We start from the raw sequence: 24,533 nt of genomic DNA, 5'->3' as shown, positions 1-24,533 counted from the left end.
TGGGATTGGTGTTAACAGTGGGAGCTCCAAGCGGAGCTGCCCAACACGCAGTCAGCAATATGGAAACTCAGGCCATGACAGAATCAGGACTGGAGATGGAAGTTTAGAGGTGCGATCTAATGGCTGGCAAGTAAGCGAGATCATAAGAGAGAAGCCGAGGAAAAGGAGCAGAGCTTCAGGTACATTCGGAAAGGGAACTAACAAAGGGGACTGAGAAGAAAAAGCCAGAAAAAAAAAAAAGAAGAACTAAGAAGAAGTCATTTCACGATTTTGGTGGAGAAAGTTTCAAGCAATGGTTTGTGGCGTAATGAGGACTCAGACCTGAGGGTGTGGGACGCTGAACCCGAGCCCTGGCTCTGCCAGAAGCCTACTTTGTGACCTGGGGCAAATGTCCAAACCTGCGCGGCCTCCGTGTCATAATCTGCAAGTGGTCTCTGGGGGTTATGCCAGTTCTCAGGTTCCCTGGAATTGTGAGGACTAAAGGTGTCAGAGATCAGGATGGATGAAATGAGGAAAAGAGAGTGGTAATCAATCTCAAAGCAAAAGTGTCTCTATTAAGGGCAGAAACCAACAGGCAAGGACTGAGAAGAAAAGAACAGATAGGACTTCAAGACTCTGCAAACAAATACACATGCCCAAAAAAGCAACGAGGTTGGGCTTCCCTGGTGGCGCAGTGGTTGAGAGTCCGCCTGGCGATGCAGGGGACAAGGGTTCGTGCCCCGGTCCGGGAAGATCTCACATGCCGCGGAGCGGCTGGGCCCGTGAGCCGTGGCCGCTGAGCCTGCGCGTCCGGAGTCTGTGCTCCGCAACGGGAGAGGCCACAACAGTGAAAGGCCCGCGTACCGCTAAAAAAAGCAGCAAGGTCAAAGGGAGATTTGTTTTGATGATAGAAGAGACTACAGTTTGTTGAAGCCAAGGAGAAGAGAGACTAAAGGCGAAAATTTGAGACAAGGTCATGGAAAAGATGAGGAAGAATGGGATCCAAAGTATAAATAGATAAAAATGAAAGAACGTTTTTGTTCCTGGGGTGCTAAGGAGAATGGTGCCACATAAGTACTATGAGGGCAAAATTTTTGGAATAGAGACTATTTATACCTAGAGCTGAGTCTCCTTACAACATACTCGAAAAAGGAGGCAAATCTTTGTACTAGTTATCTTTTGCAGTATTACAAATTAGCCCAAAACCTGTGGTTTAAAACAACAAAAATTATAGTTGATAAGAGGCAGGAATCCAGAAACATCTCGGCTTGGTTGTTATGGCTCAGGCTCTCTCATGAGACATGTAGTCGTGATGTTTGCCTGGGCTGCAATCATCTGAAGATTTGACTGGGCTGGAAAATCCACTTCTGAGATGGCTAACTCACATGGTTGTTGGCTGGAGGCCTCAGTTCCTTGTCACGTGTACTTTTCTCATGCCATGTCACCTGACTTCCCCCCAGAGCACGTGATACAAGGGAGTAACCAACATGGATGTTGCAATGTCTTTTATGACATTGTCTCCGAAGTGACACAGTCACTTCTAACATATTCTATTCATTAGAAAAGAGTTACTGGGACTTCTCTGGTGGTCCAGTGGTTAAGAATCCACCTTGTAATGCAGGGGACACGGGTTTGATCCCTGGTCGGGGAACTAGGATCCCATATGCCGCAGGGCAACTAAGCCCGCACGCCACAACGAGAGAGCCTGTGTGCTGCAACTACAGAGCCCATGGGCTCTGGAGCCCATGCGCCACAGCTACGGAAGCCCACATGCTCTGGAGCCTGTGCACCATAACTACTGAGCCCGCAAGCCACAACTAGAGAGAAGCCCACACACCACAACTAGAGAGAAGCCCACTCACCACAATGAAAGATCCTGTGTGCAACAGCTAAGACCCAATGCAGCCAAAAAACAAATAAATAAATAATTTTTTTTAAAAAAAAGAAAAGAGTTACTAAGTCCAGCTCACTCTCAAGGGAAGGGGAATTAGGCTCCACCTCTTGAAGGGAGGAGTATAAATCACTTGTGGACAAGTTTTAAAGCCACCACAGTCTTCCAAGTCCATGTGGATTAGGAGGAGGATTGGCAATTTAGAAAACAGTAGCTGTGAAATATCCGTGGACGGGGTATTCTAGGGGTCATTTAGTGTATATTAAAAGGTTCCCAAGAAGGTTACACTAACGCTACAACAACAACAAAATGGCCTTTTACAAAGAGTAAAAATAATGACACGACTTTATACCAGGAAGAGCGCTATTGTTATCAGGCAGAGTAAAAGCCCAAAAGGAACCCATTAAAGGTCATCAAGGGTAAGAAACTAAAACCACACCAGATACACCGACACACGTGTCCTCTCTAGAGTTAGGGAGGAAACACTGATGCATGCACAAGATCTGGCCATGGCTATGCTCACTGCAGTGGTCAACAAACTCCAATTTGGGCCCTTACCCAATTGGGTAGGAAAGTTCCTGGGCTGTTTGTCTCAGTGCTCTCAGTTCCACTGAATTAATTATCCCCTGAAAGCAATTTAGAGCAAGAATCATGTTGTTACTATTATTGTTGTTGTTTATTTTAGTATCCCCAATGTTAATGTAACATCTGGAGGAAGAAAAGCATAGAGAACACATAAATATCTATTTGATGAAAAGACGTCTGGATGGATGGATAGATGGATGGATGAAACTAGTTCAAATAGAGAAGCCAGTGTATGTTATTTCCCTTTATGCACTTCGAATGCTTAGATTTTAATGGGACAAGAAGGTATTGAACTCATTTCTTCTTAAACTTGGAAATACTGGTAGTTTACAAAGGATCATATAGCACACCACGTGGTAGGCAAATATGCATTCTAATATAGGAAACAATTAGCAAATGTATTAAGGGTGATATTATGTTGAATAATTAACAAAGTTATTTGTTAAGATTTTAGTTTTTTTCTTGTTTTTTTGTTTTGTTTTGTTTTTGTCTTTTGGCTGCATTGGGTCTTCGTTACTGCATGCAGGCTTTCTCCAGTTGTGGCGAGCAGGGACTACTCTTCGTTGCGGTGCGCAGGCTTCTCATTGCAGTGGCTTCTCTTGTTGCGGAGCACGGGCTCTAGGCGCACAGGCTTCAGTAGTTGTGGCTCATGGGCTCTGAGCGCAGGCTCAGTAGTTGTGGTGCACGGGCTTAGTTGCTCCACAGCCTGTGGGATCTTCCAAGACCGGGGCTCGGACCTGTGTTCCCTGCATTGACAGGCGGATTCTTAACCACTGCACCACCAGGGAAGCCCCTTCGTGTATTTTTTAATTGAATGATTTATTTATCTTTAATTTTCTTCTGCCTGTCACTACTATTTAATGATAAATGTGTACAATAGATATGCTTGAACTTAACATATTTTCAAAAAGAAGGAATACAGACTCAATTAAAACTTCCTTAATCTAATTATTTTTAAGGTTATCTATCTTACTTTAATTAAAACCTGATTTAAAACACGTGTTCATCAAAAATAAATACATAAACAAGAAAACCAGTTAGAATACTAGCTAAATTCTTCCCAATTACAGATAGCTCAGGTGTGTATTTTGACACATAAGAAATATTATTTCTCCCTTTTCATAAAAATATAATAAACTTATATCATCATAAGTGTATATTTAATTTTGTTGAGGATCTGTTGTAAATAAATTGGATATTGTACTGGAAATAAAGAGCATATGAATGTCTTCATCTGGGTAAAAAACATAGAAATAACTGTTTGGTGGATAGCTAAAAGAGTTGTTCAGATACATTTTTAACATGGCTATAACTTTTCTGCACATTTTAGTGTATAATGTAGAACAACATTAAGTTAAATAAGATTAAAAGCAAGTGGGATGTTTGTTGCTTGTTTTAGTATTAACTTTATTGTACCCTTATTCTAACTTAATATTATACTCGTGTTTGAAACTTATTATACACATGGAAATGTATAATGTATCACATAATGAAATATGAAATGTATATAAATGGGAATTATGTAGGGTGGTGTAAATATCAACATGTCAAATGGTCTTAAGAAAGAAATGCATGTTCTGCTCTGAACTTTTATAGAAAACGATTTAATTTTCTACTTGTATACAAATCAACTTCAATCATTTCTAAACACTAGGAAATGAAATGTTGTATTCTTTATAATAGAAGGGGGAACGAGTTAAAGCTTGAAGAAATTTGAATAAAAATTCATCTCCTAGACGCTTCTAAGTAATTCCTCAAAGTGGCAAACGGTGAAATAGAAGGAAAGAATACTACCTGCTCACTATGAGCAAGAATGGGCTGACAGGGCTTCCCTGGTGGCGCAGTGGTTGAGAGTCCGCCTGCCGATGTAGGGGACACGGGTTCGTGCCCCGGTCCGGGAAGATCCCACGTGCCGCGGAGCGGCTGGGCCCGTGAGCCACGGCCGCTGAGCCCGCGCGTCCGGAGCCTGTGCTCCTCAGCGGGAGAGGCCACAACAGTGAGAGGCCCACGTACCGCAAAAAAAAAAAAAAATAGAATGGGCTGACAACTGTGACTGTTTCCATAAGTGGGCACTGATTTCATTGGATTTCTCTAGTAAATATCAGACATCCTAACAAAACACCAGGGTGTAATAAGCAACTCTAAATCCATTCCCAAGGCCTCCAACATGAGCAAGGATCCGGAGACTTCAGGTCCTGCCCTACTTCGAGGCAGCCAGGGAGAAATTCCCCACGCCCGCGGTGTTAGCGTCTGGGTATGTGATGGCGGAAGTGGGGATTACATTCAGTGGTGTGCTGGAGTCAGATCTACATTCTCTCAAGAGCCAACCGTGTGTGTGTACCTCTTCCCAACTCCACATTCAGGGATGCTGTACTGGTGGCTTGACACAGGCCACGTGGGAACATTTATACCACAAAAGTTGGTAAACCCTACAAATCAGGGCTTTTTATCCAGAGAGCCAGCTGTTGAACATTTATAGGCATTCCACTGATGGATCACAAGTCAATACGTCCCTACAGAAAAGCCAGTGAGCAGTGCTTGTGCCACAGCTCCCCAGTGCAGTGATCCTGGGAAGATTACCTTCTTCAATTCCCAAGTTTCCAGTAGGTATCAACTCCCTTGTGGAAACACATTAGGCTATAATGAATTACTTAATCTAAATGTCTGAGTTATTGACTGTGCTGATCCCATTGTCAAAGTCAATAAAATGTCACTGGATTCAAATTTTCAGTCCTTAGCAGCAGAGACAGAAAAGTATAAGATGTGACTGTCCCACGCAGTACCTAGAATTACTTTACTTTCCATCAATGTTTATTGAAATGAATTGCCCAGACAATAGCAGTTATATATGAAAGAGAAGTAAGTAGCATGGGATGAAAATAGAGGAAGAGATGACAACTAACAACCCAGGGGCACCGGTTGCATCCGCTGGGATGTACATTCCTAAAGACCCCATTCCAGACTATAGTTTGAAACAGATGGCCTGACTCCTTTCCATTCCGTTTCTCTAAGCTGGCACTAACAGTAAAGATGACTGTACTTGGTAAATTCATTTCCGCTCCCGATCTGCTCTCCACCTCTCTTCACCCTGCTCTGTGCCCCAGGAATTGACCGTAGACTGCATCAGTTAAGGCTCCCTTGTCATCTGGCTCCAGGAAAGGCAAGTGGGGAGGAGAGGGAGATCAGAGCCTTTCGCCCCAGTTCTTTTCCTCCACCAAAAGGTGGCTGCATCCCTCCACCAAGGATCACAGCTCTTGTCGGGCAGCCCCTCCTTGAAGGTCCCTCATTCCAGTTCCAAAACCCCATCCTTCCATTGCCCCTTTAAGCCATGGGTGAAAGCAATGCCCAGCCGAGACAGTTCCAGCATACTGCACCATCGCTTGTGGGCTGCCTGACACCCCGCCAAGAGCTTCTAGTTGTCCATTTATTACGTTCTCTTCCTATTACTCAATTTGAGCAAACCGTCTATTTCCTGCTGGGACCCTGACTGATACAACAGTGTTGGAAAATCTAGAAAAACCACTAAACATCACCAGATTATCGCCTTCCCTAATGCCTCTGATGCCCTCCACATGACTCTGTGCTGCACAAAACTCTCGTGCTTTCAGACTCATCTAAAATATCATGGAAACAATTCACAAGAGCTCAGGGAGCCCCTGTCCCACACCCAGCACCATCCCGGACACTGTGTCCCAGGTTACCTACAAGGGGATCAAAGTGGTCAACTTTTTTCCCAAGGGGGATGAGGTGTAGGGGAGGGATGGATTGGGAGTTTGGGATTAACAGATGCAAACTATTTTATATAGACTGGATAAACAACAAGTTCCTACTGTATAGCACAGGGAACTATATTCCATACCCCATGATACACCATAATGGAAAAGAATATGAAAAATAATGTACATATATGTATAACTGAATCACCTGGCTGTACAGCAGAAATTAACACGTTGTAATCAACTATACTTCAATAAAATAATTTTTTTTAAAAAGTGGTCAACTTTTCACTCTTCCAAGTTGAACTTGGAAGGCTGATCTAATCTGGGGCCTGATCTAATTTCTCCCATAGAGCTGTACAGGTGTACATGACTACATTAACTTTGATATTATTTTATTCCCCATATCAAAGTCCTATGTTTAGGTATGGGATAGTTACCAAAAAGAAAATACACAAAGCTCCGCCTCCTTTATAGCATCAGCATAAGGCCAGAACAGGACTGGTAGCAGAGAGCACACTGACCTCCAAAATGTCAAACACTTAAGTCTAAACTGTACCCACCTCAGTATTCTCACACAGAACCATCCTTGAAGCCTGAATGATAAGAGCTAACATTTTTTTTATTACTTCCTATAGGACAGACCTTGTGCTGAGCGCTCTACCTGGACTGTCTCATTCCACACTCTAAATAGCTCTTCGAAACAAGCGCACGGCATTAGTACTCCCATTTTATAGATGATGAAACTGAAGCTTACAGGTTACGGTCCTGGTCCAGGCTCACACAGCTGGTAACGAGATGCGATTTGAAGGCAGGCAGCCTGCTTCTAGAATCCAGGCTCCTACCCACTCACTGCACCAGAATTCAGGCTGGGGCCAAGAAACTGCTGGTGATTGGAAAATCTTATGTTTGAGGGGACAGTTTTAAAGAAGACGGAAAAACCTTTAATTTTCCTGCAAAATATTCTCTTTTTTTGCCTTTGAAATCTTCAAGGTTACCCACTCAGATCTGGGAGTTGGGGCGGGGATGGGGGTAAGAGGAGTGTTCTATATATTATTTTTGTGCTCTGGACAGAATGCCTTCTTGGCTTCAAGCTCTGCTCTCCCCACACCCTGCAGGGTTCTCAAAGTTCACACACTTCCAGAAGCCCCTATTGTCCAGGCTCCTTAAAGGCTCTGTAGTGCCCAAGGCCATCAAGCATTTATTCCTGTAGTTCCTTCTAATTGACAAAGGCAAAAACAATGATTTCGATGAATGTTTTACCTACACTCTCTTTTGTGATATTCCAGGTATGCAATAATTGATAGAAGGAGTTCCCCAGGGTGTTCTAACTATAAACTTCTTCCCACGGATGTGGAAGGAAACCGTCTATTTCACAGAAGAGTATTTTGTAAAACTCAAATGTCAAATTGAGCTGAAAATGAGTTCAATTATTTCACCTAGTCCTTTTCTTGTCCTTGGAACACCAGCATATCAAACTAGAACTTCAGACAATGCCCATCAGCCACTTCCTCTGGTGGCCAGTTTGGGTTTAAGATTAGAAATTCACTGGAACTAGCAACCGGCCTTTTGGGTTTCTAGGAACGTTGCCACATCGATTGTCATCTGCTCCTTTGTAACTCTCCAAAAAGCTGAATGTCCTGCTTCGTTTTCTCCCCGACTCTAAGGATTGGGGTATTATCAGTGTATTTGTTTGCTAGGGCTGTCACAGACTGGGTGGCTTAAACAACAGAAAATTTATTTTCTCACAGTTCTGGATACTAAAATTCCAAGATCAAGGTGTTGCAGGGTTGGTTCCTCTTGAGGCCTTGAGGTGAGAGAAGGACCAGTTCCAGGCCTGTCTCTTCGGCGTATGGATGGCTGCCTTTCTCCCTGTATCTTCAAACTGTTTTCCCTCTGGACATGTCTGTCTCAAAATTTCCTTTTCTTATAAGAACACTAGTTGTATTGGTTACAGTCTACTCTAATGACTTCATTTTAACTGAATGACCTCTGTAAAGACCCTGTCTCCAATTACAATGATATTCTGTACTAATTGGTGTTCGGACTTCAACATATTTTTGAATTTTGGGGGAGACATAATTCAGCCTATAACAATCAGTATACTGTCAATGTACTGTCCTTTTCATATCAACCTACTGGTACTTAACGTAAAAAAAAAAAATCCTAATAACACATCTGTTTTTGACAAATAAAACCCCTTACATTTCAAAAGCAGCAGCTACCCCACCCCACCCTGACTGAAGACTTTTAAAACTTGTTTTGTTTTCAAAAAGAAAAGAAGAAAGGGGGGTGAAGACAGCTTATTGAGAAAGCTTAGATTTTAAAACAAGTCCACCTAACAGAGCCTCAGGTCCTAATCCTTAGAAATTCCCACCTGAATACCCTCATTCTATCACTTATGATTCTGGGTGCTGGCCTGCCAGTCTGCCTCTGCTTTTTTTTTTTAATTACTGTTTTTCACTCTTTAGAACATTCATTGTTGTGGTTTTCTTTTTATGTATTCTCCAGGGAGAATTTTCCCAATTGGGTTTTTCTTCCTATATTTATCTTTCCCATGGCTTTGGATGATGTCGATGTGGGCAGGTTTAGTTGGAGAGAACAAGATAAGGGCAGTACAATCACCACACTCCATCAATAGCAAATGAGCTTCCTTTCATAACATTTTTCCTTGAGTACCATTTCTTACTTTAAAAGAGAAAGAACGTTCCTGTTAATGCAAGAAACATTTCTTACTGGCCTATCCACTTTGTCATCCCCTCCAATTCCAACCACTACAAAATACACATTCAAAAAGGTGGCCAGGGCTTCCCTGGTGGCGCAGTGGTTGAGAGTCCGCCTGCCGATGCACGGGACACGGGTTCGTGCCCCGGTCCGGGAAGATCCCATATGCCGCGGAGCGGCTGGGCCCGTGAGCCATGGCCGCTGAGGCTGCGCGTCCGGAGCCTGTGCTCTGCAACGGGAGAGGCCACAACAGTGAGAGGCCCGCGTACCGCAAAAAAAATAAAATAAAATAAAAATAAATAAATTTTTAAAAAGGGTGGCCAAGTGGGAGCTCAATATATGTGCATGAGCTGAATGAGTGTCTTTATCTATGTATTTTATTTTACAGAACTGGTTGGCTAATGATTCAATAGCAGAACGTAGTGATTCAAACACTAAGTAGTTTATATAACCCTCAAGAAGTCATTCCGTATCTACACCTCATATTTCTTATCAATAAAATTTGAGTTATATCACCCAAGATACTTATTTTATAGATTTCAGGTGAAGAAAGAAAGATAATATATGTTTTAGAAAAAGAAATGTCCACTGACAGAGGAATGGATAAAGAAGATGTGGTACATATATACAATGGAGTGTTACTCAGCCATAAAAAAAGAACAAAATAATGCCATTTGTGCCAACATGGATGGGCCTGGAGATTATCGTACTAAGTGAAGTAAGTCAGACAGAGAAAGACAAATATCATATGAGATCACTCAAACATGGAATCTAATTTTTAAAAGATGATACAAATGAACTTATTTACAAAACAGAAACAGACTCACAGATATCGAAACCAAACTTATGGTTACCAAAGGGGAAACGCTGTGACAGGGGTTGGGGGTTAAGTCAGGAGCTTAGGATTAACATTCACATGCTACTATATATAAGCCAGATAACTAACAAGGACCTACTGTACAGCACAGGGAACTCTACTCAATATTCTGTGATAATCTATATGAGAAAAGAATCTGAAAAAGAATGAATATATGTCTATGTATAACTGAATCACTTTTCTGTACACCTGAAACTAACACAACATGGTAGATCAACTATACTCCAATAAAATTTTTTTTAAGAGAATAAGCTATTTTCAGCTTACAGATGGGCTCTATTCCAAAATAGACATTGACAACTAAATTACTGGGAACTTGGAACACATTTTCCCAGGAAAAACAATATGACAAAGGGGGTTGGGTTTGCAGGCACCCCCAAGGGAGCTGAGCATCCCATAAGCAGGTGAAGTGCAGAGCTAATGTCGTCCTAGAATACAATCGGTGCACTTTTGATAATCATGGGGAAGTAAACCCATGTTCTGGCGAGGAGTTATCAGGAGTTCCTCTGTGTCACTGGGACAAAGGGCACCTCTGGGGTATACGTTATCTGTAGTTGAATTACCTCTGCACCTCCTACACATTCAACTCAATAAGAAACTCTAAGAAGGGCAGAAGAAGGGGGTCTCTAGGCCTACAGGAAGGGGCGTCTTCGAAGTAGAAGAGAATAGGGACTTGGCAGCCTCAAGGGGATAAAAAGGAGAAAACTGCAATAAAGGAATCAGGAGGGAGGGGCTGTGGGGAAGAGGTCTTAGAACCACTTGTCCAGAGGAGCTGATGAAGACTGGGGGCAGTAGGTGCTGATATATGGAGCTGCCAGTGTATGTAGTATTCGAAATCAGGCTCACAGCCAAGTTTGTAAACTAGTAAGCCAGTCATATATATATATATGCATATATGTGTGTATATACATTTTTTTTCCCTAATTTAACAGAACACTTGTACACTTAGAGTATTTGAAAACTGACACGAAGGCAATGGTGAAATGTAGTCCTCAAGATGAATGATACCTTTTTACGGCACTGGAGGACAAGTATCTGCTTAGCATTGCCCAGGGTGTAACAGAAGCCACACTGGAACCTCATTAAATCGTTTCAGAATGAATGAATAAATATAAGAAACAAGAGCTGGATAATGAAGCCAGAGGTCAGAAAAAGCCATGGATATCCACTTTAACTGAAATACAGTTGTTACATTGTAAATACAGTTAAATGTCCATCAGTAGGAGAAACACCATGCAGCTTTTTTAAAAATAAAGAGACTCTGTAAGTGCTGATCTGAAATATATATGTGTGTATACACACATATATATACAGATTTAAGGTATATTGTTAAGGGATAAAGGCAAGGGGCCAAACAGTATACGTTTTAAAGAACAGTGACATAGGCCTATATAAATATATATATACTTGTATATAACAAGATTTCTAAAAAGATATCAGCTGTGGCTGCCTCAGAGGAGGGATGAATTGATGGTAAAAGGCTGAAAGACAAACCTTACTGTTTTATCCTTCTATGCTGTTTAATTTTTTATCACAATAAGAATGACTTTTTTCATTTTTTATTGCGGTAACGTATACGTAAAACATAGAATTTACCATTTTAAACATTTTTAAGTGTGCAGTTCAGTGACAGGAAGTACACTCACTCTGTTGTACAATCATCGCCACCATCCATCTCCAGGTGAATAGAGAAAAGCTGAAACTCTACCCATTAAACAATAACACCCCACTCCCCCTTCCCCCAGATTGACTTATAACTTAAGAGACTAACATAGGGAAACTCTTTCCACACAAAACAACCATGCTAAATTCGCTGCTAACAGTGCTACCTTTAGAAGTGATAAACATACTTAATCATTTATGATAGATATAACTTGATAATAAATCCATGCTGTGAAATCAGACTAACAAGCAGGTTTTGTAGGTTCTGTTGAAATAATAATCAGACTCTTTCTGAAACAGGAAATTCCGTAACACAATACCAGACTGAGTATTCATCTGTATACAATTAATGTATGCAATTTATTAATCATCCCTGATGGGGTTTTTTTCCCACCTCCTAACTGTTCTGACTCCTGATCATTGCCACATCCAAGCATTTGGGACTTTGACAACACCACAAAACCGAAGTATCGGTATGCTAATACGTGCTCAGTGCTCCACTCACCCTTCCCAGACTCTTTTCCCCTACCCTTTTCCCAGTTACAGGCCAACCATGAGTCCATCCAGAGGGGAAAGATATTCTATTTACACAAATGTGTGTCCATTTGCTCTGAAAGGGGGGGACACTATACAACACATGCAATGCGTGTTCAGGTGCCACTTGAGAGGGAAAGGCTAGCCGGAGGCAGGAGCAGGCAGGCTGGGTGGGTGTACCAAGGGTAGGAGGCATGACAAGGGAAGGGACTGTGGAGGTCCAGATGGCAGGAGCACAGCCAGGGGCATCTGGCACACAGATCTGGGGGGATACAAGGAGCCAAGATGTGGCTGAGGGTCAAGAGAACGGATAGAAAGCTTAGCATCCAGACATCTGAACTGTGGAGCCGCCTTTGGACAGTGAGTTGTTTGGTTCATTCTGATCTACAACACATTACTCAACCAGCCTCACTACTAAGGCAAGAATATGATGTAACTTTTCTCAGGATATTTTGTTCTTGCTGTGTCTGCCAGATATGGAGCTAAAGGAAATCAGACTTAGGACTTCCCAGTTTATAAAGACAAAACCACGTACCTGAGAATTTTCACCTATCTAGTTACTCCCCAAGAGAGCAACTAAGAAAAATGAATGTGAAACCAATGATATTAGCCACGCATAGAAGTGGGTAGTGAGCAGGAAATGTGAGACTGAGGAATTGTGAGGCGTCCAAAAGCAAGATGGTTAGGTTGTGTGACATCAGGGAAGCATGTCCAGGATGAGATTACGGTTAAGAAAGTTGAAAACGAAATACTTGCATTGAGGAAGTGTCCAGAAAGATTATTACAGCTGGAGGAAAATTATCTGCAAAGAGTCTGCAAAAGTAATGACAATAAGAAGAACAAGAGGTAACCATTTCCTGAGTGTAGTACTCAGGCATCATTCTAAGTGTTCAGCATATGTTAACTCACTAATCCTTACAGTACCCTAAGAGGTCAGGACTGTGAGTATTCTTCCCATTTACAGATGAGGAAGATGAGGCATACATCAGGAGAAGTGAGGAGATCTTCTTATATTCCAGCACTGTACAGGGGACAAAAACACTGGATGATTGAACACACATTTTCTGCTCATTCAAGAGGTACAATCTGCTGTTGGCTAGGAATAGTCCATGGGATTCGTCACAGCCAACATGACATGTCCAGGAGGCCATCCACCTTCCTTTGCTTTGATGCCATTCTTTCCTGGAAATTATCTGAATGGAAATTCTGCCTCCCTGGGACCCTGATTAGTGAGCAGAGTACCCTTGGCACCAGAAAGGAATATCCACCAACAGAAATTAGTAAGTTAACATTCAAGCTTATACATCAGTCTCTTGCACGTTTCATTAACCTAAGTTGGCCCCAGAACACCTCCAGAAACGAAACAATTTCTCAACTTCCAAGCTGAGAAACTGGGCCAAGATGGCCTCATCTCAGAAGGCCTTGTCTAGGATGTCATTATTTCTGGTCCATCTAAAATAGTGAAAATTAAGATTAATTTGCCAAATTTAGTATTGGGTCAGCTCTATTCTTTCTTTGCACACAGTTGTGGTCCACCCTAAACCTGCCCTTTCTCTAATATCTATAGTAACAAGTCTGTTTCTTCACAGATGCCTGCCTATTCACTATCAATGATGAAAGAAACCCCTGGCTCCAGGATAAGAGAAAAATCACAAACGGCTGGGTTCAAGACTTAGATGAACAAGCACATAGAAGGGAGATGATGGTAATTTAAGGAGCAATAAATGGAGAGGAGTATCCTACAAATTTTTGCCTAGGACTTAGATTCATTACCAGGTTTCAAGAGCTTATTTTAATTGAAAATAGATTCAACAAATATGCATAGAGCATACCTCCACGTCCCAAGCCACATGCTGGGATCTGTGGACATATAGGCAAACTAGACCTTAAAAATCTCACTTTCCCCAGACCTCAAGAAGTTCACATTCTACATTTGTTTCTGTTTCCTTCTCCTCTCAAGACCAGGAGATAATAGTATACGATACATAAATTCTTCCTGAATTGACTTAAATTTTGGTAATTTCAGGTCAGTGAGATAACCAAAGAGTTTGCAGATGTACTCAACCACCTGATTCTCTGACGCATTATTTCTATGCCTGTTTCCACCAAGTTCTAAGAGAAAAAGGTTTAGTAAGGGAATAAAGGTCCAGGAAGGGAAAAATATTGAGTTTAATCTTAAGGATTTACAAATATCCCAGAGACCTGTCTTCCACATAAATTTCCCCTGACCTAGTCTTTTACATATGAAAACTAGACAGATGCAGCTGCCCAATACAGAAAGTCTAAGGCAGGTCGGGTAAGTGTTTTAGTGAATGCTTTTCCTCTCACTACTACTAAAGGTACTACCTTTAGATCCATTAATAATAATAATTCCTAACCCCCCTACACTGTTGGTGGGAATGAAATTGGTGAAGCCACTATGGAAAATAGTATGAAGGTTTCTTAAAATACTACAAATAGAGTTACCAAATGACCCAGCAATCCCACTCCTGGGTATATATCTGGAAAAGATGAAAACCCTAATTCAAAATGATACAGGCACCACAATGTTCATAGCAGCAATATTTACAATAGCCAAGACATGGAAGCCACCCGAATGTCCATCAACAGATGAATGGATAAAGAAGATGCTGTACATATATACAATGGAGTATTACTCAGCCATAAAAAAGAATGAAATATTGCCATTTGCAGCAGCATGGATGGACCTAGAGAATATCACACTAAGTGAAGTAAGTCAAACAGAGAACGATAAATATTATATGATATCATGTATATGTAGAATCTAAAAAATAATACAAGTGAATTTATTTACAAGACAGAAACAGACTCACAGATATAGAAAATAAACTTATGGTTACCAAACGGGAAAGGGAGTGGGAGACAGATAAATTAGGAGTATGGGATCAAAATATACACACTACTATATATAAAATAGAAAAACAACAAGGATTTACTGTGTAGCACAGGGAACTATATTCGTTATCTTATAATAACCTATAATGGAAAATAATGTTTAAAACTATATATGTGGGCTTCCCTGGTGGCGCAGTGGTTGAGAGTCCGCCTGCTGATGCAGGGGACACGGGGTCGTGCCCCGGTCTGGGAGGATCCCACATGCTGCGGAGCGGCTGGGCCCGTGAGCCATGGCTGCTGAGCCTGCCCGTCTGGAGCCTGTGCTCCTCAATGGGAGAGGCCACAACAGTGAGAGGTCCGCGTACCGCAAAAAAAAATAAATAAAATTAAAAAAAATATATATATATATGTATATGTACATATACATATATATAGAACTAAACCACTTTGCTGTACACCTGAAACTAACACAATATTGTAAATCAACTACACTTCAATTAAAAAATTAAAAATAATAATAGTAATAATTCCTATAATGTTAAGGGAATGTATTTTGGAGTCAGGAGGTCTCAACAGGAGTCCCAGTCCAACCAACGAGTAGTTCTGTGAATTTCTCACTTCAATTTCCTCATTTGTAAAATGCATATGATCATAATAATACCAACACTGACTACCCTCACAAGAGTACCGTAAGAATTGTTTTCTATATAGAGTAACTATTTGTATTTGAAGATAACAATACTAACAACATTTTTTTTAAAAAAAAAAAGGCAGGTAAAATCCCAGGCAGCGTTCCACTTTCCTTTTCATGCAGAAGCAAGTAAACAGTGTTCTCTGGCTTATCAGGAGCAGAAGCTTATAGAACTTGTTGGCTTCCTGCTGCCCCACTTCTTTGCACTGTCTTGGTCCTTGAAAAGTCTTTGTTAGAAGCATAGATGCTGTTACGGCTACTGGGGTTGTATTATCAGAAAATGTCCTTCAAGGTAGCCAACTGCTGAGGAAACTTACGAAGAATCAGCACCTGAAAATCTTAGAGCACTCTACACTTGGATGAAAACGCTCATGGTTCAGACTGGACTTGGTTGTGTTAGGAAGCACTTCCTCACCACTAGAGCCACACTGTGACTTTGTGGGCCCCTTCCTCCATAAAACAAACAAAAAAAGCCAACATTAAAATCACATTTTGGGAATTCCCTGGTGCTCCAGTGGTTAGGACTTGGTATTTTCACTGCCATGGGCCTGGGTTCAATCCCTGGTCAGGGAACTAAGATCCCACAAGCCGTGTGGCATGGCCAAAATAAATAAATAAAATCACATTTTATGACTACATTGGTAGAAAGACAGATATAATCTGGGCAGTATTATTATATATTCATCATTATTATAGCATTTGTTTCTTTTAAAAGAAATTAAAATCCTAAAAGTATTGTGGGCTCTAGACACCGGCCTGCTGTGTCGAATGGACAAGTTGGTCCTGCTCACTGATGCAGGTGTCCACCATTGGGCCCCGGTCACCTCTCCAGTGATCTCTGCACACACACACCCCTATCCTGCTCTGCTCTCATTCACTCATTCACTCTATTCCAGCCCACCTGGCTCTCCTTCTAGTCCTCCAACACTCTCAGCATATTCCCATGCCAGTGCCTGAGCCCTCAGGGGTCCCTTGGCCTGGAATCCCCTACCCCAGATCTTCACATGTCACTCAGGCCTCAGCACAAATGTATCCACCTCTGAGAGGCCTTTTCTGATCACCCAGCCGCTCCCCATCCCATTACCCTGTTGTAGTTTCTTTTTGGTGCTTAAAACAGTCTGAAAAGTCTCATTTCTTTATCAATTGTTGGCCTCTCATGCCAGCAAGATATAAAGGATATGAGTTATATGAGGGCAGGGACTTGAACTGCCTTATTCATCCTCATATCCCCCCAGTGCCTGGTCTACGGTGAGCCCTCAGTAAACATTTAAGGAATAAGTGAGTGAGTGGAGAGGCTGCAGAGATTTCTCGGCTCACTCAGCAAAAGTGGGAACAAAACAGAGTGTGAAAAAAAAAAAAAAAAACCAAAGTGTGTCTGCCCCTTTGTTCTTTTGTCTTTATAAATAAGAAGCCTCCAGCAGACTAGGACAGGCACTTTGAGGAGTTAGTGTCCAGCACTGCAGGGAGAGGAGGCAGGAGGCACGCACTCCTTCACTTACCACCAGACAAGACTCACAGGAGAGCGCAGGACATCCCCACAGCTGCATTCTCAGGTTCCTTTAAGAAAATCCATTCAACAAATATCTGTTGAATGCCTGCAGTGGGTCAGCCACCATCAAGGAAGAACTGGATTTGTTTCTACCCTTAAAGGATGTAATAAAAAGGCAACCAAACAGAACGCTGAAGACCAGAAAGCACCTTCAAAGGACATATACACGGATTCCACTCCCTCCCTTCAGGCAGGACCCTGGACATTGTTAAGGACTCAGAGAAGAGTGGTTTTAGGGACATGGGATCTTTTGTTCGTTGGCCAGCTGCTTCTTTTTGTAATAGTACATCTATTATTTTTGAGGGGATTCTCTCTCCCCCATTATATGTAAATTTGGTGGCAATCTCATTCAAAGTCCCCTTCTGTCCTCTTCTCTAAGGAATGGTCATGTGACCCAAACAGAGCCAATCAGACTTTCTCCAGAGGCTTGAATCTTACCAAAGTGACTCAAAGAGTTGGGGGGTGGCGGGGGGGCAGTGGCAGGGAATTGAAACGTTCATTTATTCCAGTAGTGACACCTTCAAAAACCCATGGGTTAATTCCTACTTCCAAGAACCCCAGGAATATCCTAGTGTCCTTCTTTTCCAAGCCCTGTTCGCCAATGTTCCTTGATTTTGTGAACTGCCTATTAAATACTTTTCTGTTTAAGGAAGTCAGAGTCATTCCTGGGAAGCCCCCTGACTAACGTAGTGGGAAAGATGTGGACTGGAGTCATTAGACTGGGAATCCAAATGACCCCTCCTTTGTACTTCGGCTTCCTGAGACCTACTCGATAAGCATCCCAACGTTACCAGGAGGTTAAAATGAACTAGTAAGTTAACCGGTCCATGTGGCAAGTAGGTCTCCCTTAAGCAGATGCTGAGAGAGGAGAGCAAGTGGTTTATTTGAGGGTAACACCTCTGCAAGATAAAAGGGGGAAGAAGCAGAGCCAGGCAGGGCGTCTTCAGCCCACCATGTGTAATCTTGTTGTAACTTGATGATGATGGGAACCTACACATTCATAAAAAGCAAGGAATCTCTTGGCAGGTTGGGGGCGGTGGTGGGGATCCAGACCCCAGTCTTTTCTCTTTCAAGATTCAAAGTTATTAGTACTTCTTGAATGAGCTGTCAGAGTCTCAACTGGATGCCATAGGGGAACTCACCCTGAGAGGGGGTGTCTAGACCAGGGCCTCAGGCTCACTACTAGGTCTGTGGGTGTCGGAGGAGAGGGTGGTTCTAGCACTGCTCGTGGAAGCCCGTCCTGAGCCACCCTTGTTCAGAATCTCAGTTTCCAAGGCCCTGATTCAATAAACAGTCTAGACACCAAATAACTAAGTATTAACTGTTAAAAAGAATTTTTTAGGTCTTTCCAGCACTACCCTCCACTATGCCTAGAAAACTGTTGAAGTTAAAGGATGACAAAATAAACAAATGAGATTAAAAAAAAATTAAGCATTTTAACTTAAGTGAAAAAATAGAGTTCGAAAGATTTAAACGAGTTTAAACCAGATTAAGCTCGATTTGCTTATGTGCTGGCGATAAAAGTATTACATTTGTCTCCAAAAGAAGGAACAATCCTGGTCAGAAAGAGGGAGCATGAAGGATTTCTCCTGGCCCATCTGAACCAGGCGTTAAGAAGGAAACCACTGGCTGAAAAGTGACAGGCTTCTTTTTCAAGTACGATTTGTAGAGTAACAAAATCAGGGGTTGGGCGTCAGGAAGAGAGGAATTCTTTTTCTCTCCCAAATGGCCCTCGCGTTGCCAGTAGGAAGACAAACGCTTAATTCTAAGCGACCTTAGGATCCACTTATTTGTCATCTAGGAAACAATAAGGTAACAGTTGTCAAAATACCTGAACAATATAAACAAACAGCTGCTTTGACTAATCTGGGAGCTGCTGCTTCCATGAAGTCACTTCTGGGACATTTTCAGAAAGATCTTTTTTATTAATCTCCCGACAGCAAGAAAGACCTTGTCTGAAAACTGGTGCGTAAAAGGAAGCCATCATTCACACTAATGGCGCTTTCAGCTTGCTGCCCTGCGCCCTGAGCTGTCCTAGAGCTTGAATGTGAGGCTGCTTAACTGCAGGGATGGGCAAGAGAACGTCACCACCCTTCCTAGGCACTCCAAGTAGGCTTCTTCCTAGCAGATTTTCTTCACGTTTTCATCCCAAACTGCTCTAATCACTAAAGTAAAGCACTCGATTTCTTCGCACCTGAATAGTGCTGACATATATGGCCTCAGATGAGTAGGGTGTTTAAATCCCTTCTCCACCTCCCACCCCAGCAATAGCCATGTGTAGTGTATGGACCCAGTCCATCTTTTATTCCAAGTGCTCTTCTCAGTCTGTTTTTTCTTCTCCCTGCCTCCCCACTCAGGCATACGTACAAAATTTGAATCACATTCAAAAGCTGAACCAATTGTTCTTCTCGGGAATAATTCCTTTTGCTTTCTGAAATTTGAGGTGAGAAATTTCATTTGTTTTACACCAAACCACAAAAATGGCTGATGTCATCTTTATACCACAGGAACTTGTGCTATAAGCTCGACTAAGAGAGGTATGTTCTCATTTCCAACACAAATGATCAAATTACGCACAGTCTTAGTGAGGAACAAGAGAGCAAGGATGAAAGCCACATTATAATCACTGATTATGCACAACCCTCTCGCGGGATCTGCCGGGGCTTGGTTCCAGGACAACCACAGATACCAAAATCCGCGATGCTCAAGCCCCTTGTATAAAGTGGTGTACAGTACAGTGGGCCCTCAATACTGAAGGTCCCACATCTGCCGAAATCAACACAGGATTCCATCCATGGCTGGCTGAATCCGCGGATGTGGAACCTGCAGATACCAAGCACTGACTGTATTCTTATATTTCTCCCTCCCTTTATTTACTTCCGAAAAGTGTTAACGGAATATTTGGGGCTTATTCCTTTATATCATTTCCCCTCAGCTGGGAGCTGCTGGCTAGTTATCCAGATTGGTACCAAACAAGAGCAATGTGCCTAATGAGAATAAAGTTTCCACCCCTTCAACTGTTTTTGTAACAGGGTTTAGGTACACAGAGATATCACTGAAAATTGTATCAATCGTGTGGTAAAAGGCCTGCTTTATAGGTCCTTTGAGTATTTTTTTAATCAGATGAGCCTTTTTCAAACTTAGAGACATTATAGTCCAGCTAGACTGTCCTCTCTCTATGAGGACCAAACAATGGAGGGGATTTTTCTCAATATTGCACACCTAATTAGAGGCAAATTGAAACTAGAACCTAGATCTTCCACATCTGTCTTTATTGTATGATTATAAGGGTGGTCAAGAAATTTATATTTATAAAGTGGAATTTAAGCTAGATTTTTCTATTGAAAGAAATGCTCAACACTATTTTCCACATTTTTAAATCTTACTATGTCTTCAACACTATCACTTCTGCATAGCTATCCAGATCTGTCTTCAGCTTTGTCACAGAGCAAATAAATATGGAGAAATAAATTTAGCTGCAGTATGCTGAAGTGGCTTTAGACTCAAGGAAGAATCTGAAAGGAAGGGTTACTGAGCACTGGATTAACCAGGCAGGCAGTAAAACACTAAAAATTACAGAGCCCCTGAGGGCATGCAGCTTAACTCTCCACCATTTGAGTGTGGGTTGGGCCTATAGACTTGCTTCCAAAGAGTAGAGGGGGAAGCAATTTTATAGTGGTGAAAACTGGAAAACACCACCTCAGCCCTGTTATCAAGGTTAACATCATGGTGATAGCATGTACCTTTTTTTTTTTTTAACATCTTTATTGGAGTATAATTGCCTTACAATGGTGTGTTAGTTTCTGCTTTATAACAAAGTGAACCAGTTATACATATACATATATCCCCTTATCTCTTCCCTCTTGCGTCTCCCTCCCACCCTCCCTATCCCACCCCTCTAGGTGGTCACAAAGCACCAAGCTGATCTCCCTGTGCTATGCGGCTGCTTCCCACCAGCTATTTTACATTTCGTAGTGTATATGTGTCCATGCCACTCTCTCACTTTGTCACAGCTTACCCTTCCCCCTCCCCATATCCTCAAGTCCATGCCCTAGTAGGTCTGTGTCTTTATTCCTGTCTTGCCCCTAGGTTCTTCATGACCATTTTTTTCCTTAGATTCCATATATATGTGTTAGCATATGGTATTTGTCTTTCTCTTTCTGACTTACTTCACTCCGTATGACAGACTCTAGGTCCATCCACCTCACTACAAATAACTCAATTTCATTTCTTTTTATGGCTGAGTAATATTCCATTGTATATATGTGCCACATCTTGTTTATCCATTCATCTGTTGATGGACACTTAGGTTGCTTCCATGTCCTGGCTATTGTAAATAGAGCTGCAATGAACATTTCGGTACATGACTCTTTCTGAATTATGGTTTTCTCAGGGTATATGCCCAGTAGCGGGATTGCTGGGTCGTATGGTAGTTCTATTTGTAGTTTTGTGGTATTTTTGCAGTACGCAGGCCTCTCACTGTTGTGGCCTCTCCCGTTGCAGAGCACAGGCTCCGGGCGCGCAGGCTCAGCGGCCATGGCTCATGGACCCAGTTGCTCTGCGGCAATGTGGGATCCTCCTGAACCGGGGCACGAACCCGCGTCCCCTGCATCAGCAGGCGGACTCTCAACCACTGTGCCACCAGGGAAGCCCCCTATTTGTAGTTTTTTAAGGAACCTCCATACTGTTCTCCATAGTGGCTGTATCAATTTACATTCCCACCAACAGTGCAAGAGGGCTCCCTTTGCTCCACACCCTCTCCAGCATTTATTGTTTCTAGATTTTTTGATGATGGCCATTCTGACTGGTGTGAGATGATATCTCATTGTAGTTTTCATTTGCATTTCTCTAATGATTAATGATGTTGAGCATTCTTTCATGTGTCTGTTGGCAATCTGTATATCTTCTTTGGAGAAATGTCTATTTAGGTCTTCTGCCCAGTTATGGATTGGGTTGTTGGTTTTCTTGATACTGAGCTGCATGAGCTGCTTGTAAATTTTGGAGATTAATCCTTTGTCACTTGTTTCATTTGCAAATATTTTCTCCCATTCTGAGGGTTGTCTTTGTCTTGTTTATGGTTTCCTTTGCTGTGCAAAAGCTTTGAAGTTTCATTAGGTCCCATTTGTTTATTTTTGTTTTTATTTCCATTTCTCTAGGAGGTGGGTCAAAAAGGATCTTGCTGTGATGTATGTCATAGAGTGTTCTGCCTATGTTTTCCTCTAAGAGTTTGATGGTGTCTGGCCTTACATTTAGGTCTTTAATCCATTTTGAGTTTATCTTTGTGTATGGTGTTAGGGAGTGTTCTAATTTCATACTTTTACATGTACCTGTCCAGTTTTCCCAGCACCACTTATTGGAGAGGCTGTCTTTTCTCCACTGTATATTCTTGCCTCCTTTATCAAAGATAAGGTGACCATATGTGTATGGGTTTATCTCTGGGCTTTCTATCCTGTTCCATTGATCTATATTTCTGTTTTTGTGCCAGTACCATACTGTCTTGATTACTGTAGCTTTGTAGTAGAGTCTGAACTCAGAGAGCCTGCTTCCTCCAGTTCCGTTTGTCTTTCTCAAGATTGCTTTGGCTATTCGGGGTCTTTTGTGTTTCCATACAAATTGTGAAATTTTTTGTTCTAGTTCTGTGAAAAATGCTAGTAGTAGTTTGATAGGGATCTGATAGCATGTACTCTTGATAAGATGTAATGAGAATGGCCCTTCATCTCTGTGGTCTTCCTCCCAAAACCCATAACCCCTGTCTAACCATGAGAAAAACACAAGATAAACCCAAACTGAGGGATATTCTACAAAATACAAAAACAATACTCTTCAAAACTGTCAAAGAACAAGAAATATTTGAGAAACGGTCACAGACCAGAGGAGGCTAAGGAGACATGACAATTAAATGTAATGTGGTATAGATGAGATCCTGGGACAGAAAAAAAAAAAGACATTAGGAAAAAACTAGTAAAATCTGAATAATTTCATGTGTAATTTAGTTAGTAATCTACCAATGTTTATTTCTTAATTGTGACAAACATACCACACTAATATGGAATATAACAACATGGAAAAACTGTGTTTAGGGTATATGGTAACTCTGTACTATCTTTGTAACTTGTCTAGAAATCTAAAACTATTCTAAACTTAAAAGCTTACTTAAATTAAAAAAAAAAGTATACAGCAATCTTACGCCTTAGATACAGTTCTGTATAACACATAAATGAGACCCTAGAGTTTTCTTCATCTCGGTAGTGTATTTTGTTTCATTCAGAATGAGATATAATGGAAAAATTCACATACTTCTATCTTCTGTGAGTTGTAAGAACCATTAGATCACCTCATGTTTCACTTGTGGAAACATCATCTTCAAAAGTGGTAGAAAGAACTTCTGCTACTAAATATGTTGAATTAGGTTGTATCAGACCATCCATCCTGATGTTCTCAACAATCGATCATGGATATAATATTTTTAAAATATGTTTGAAGTAAACAGAAAGCATCTAAGACAACCAGAACTTGAGAAGGCAGGATACTGGAGAGAAGAGATGTATAAAGAAGTGGGTCTGACATTAAGAGCAGCTTTTCTCCTCAAGCCATTTGCCAAGTTATAAGCAGCAGCTGTGAAGTAGAAAAGCTTAGCAGAGCATACTTCAGCCTCATGGACATAGGGACAAAAAAATTGGAAATTAGGGTGCTCCAAAGAAGAGTCCTCATAAATATCCCATGCTTTCAGTTAAAATTCCTGAAGGATTTCACTGTGAAATAAGGGCTAACCAGAAATAGGCCAGCTCTCATAAATATTGAAACCCAGCCTTGAATCCCTGATTAGATTAAGCTAACTAGCTTAACTACCTGCCAGAGGTAAAAATATATCCTCTCTGGAAGAGGACAACATTATCCAGAGCCTTAAATTAGCACCAGTTTTTCACACACTCTGAACAGCATTCAAGAAAGATTATCAGAACATCCAGGAGATAAAATTTAAATGAGCCCAAATCAAAAGGAAGAAAACACACAATAGAATCAGAGCCACAGGAGATCCATGTACTTTAACATAAATGTAGTATTCAAGAAAATAAGTGGCAAAATGGATACTTCCAGAAGAAAACAAAATCCATAAGAAAATATTAAACTGAAATTCTTGAACTAAAATAATAAAATAACTCAAAATGGGAAGTCAATAGATAGGTTTAAGAGAGAAAAAAGGATGGAAAATACAGGAAGGAGTGTGAAAGTTATATGAGACATGGATAAAAGATCTAACATGTATGTAAATGGATTCCCAGAAGGTAAAGAAAGAGAGAGTGGGGGAGAAGTAAAATTCAAAAATAGTATAGCCAAGAATGATCCAACTGATAAAAACATATTAACCTATAGTTTCAAGGAGCCCCAAGCAGAATAAATATAAAGAAAACCACACCTAGGTACATCATAGTAAAATACCTGAAAACCACAAAAGCAGGCAGCTGGGA

At 41.4% G+C, this 24,533-nt stretch overlaps 1 pseudogene across 1 annotated transcript in view; it reads left to right on the top strand.

Annotated features, from left to right (window-relative positions):
- Window positions 1–24,533, top strand: part of LOC309972002 (large ribosomal subunit protein eL6-like) — a 75,418-nt pseudogene that overhangs the window by 14,294 nt on the left and 36,591 nt on the right. The window lies entirely within an intron of this gene.

Source organism: Leucopleurus acutus (assembly GCF_964270905.1).
Source record: "Leucopleurus acutus genome assembly, chromosome: 15".
Classification (NCBI taxonomy): domain Eukaryota; kingdom Metazoa; phylum Chordata; class Mammalia; order Artiodactyla; family Delphinidae; genus Leucopleurus; species Leucopleurus acutus.
This window is presented reverse-complemented; position numbering and strand designations above follow the sequence as displayed.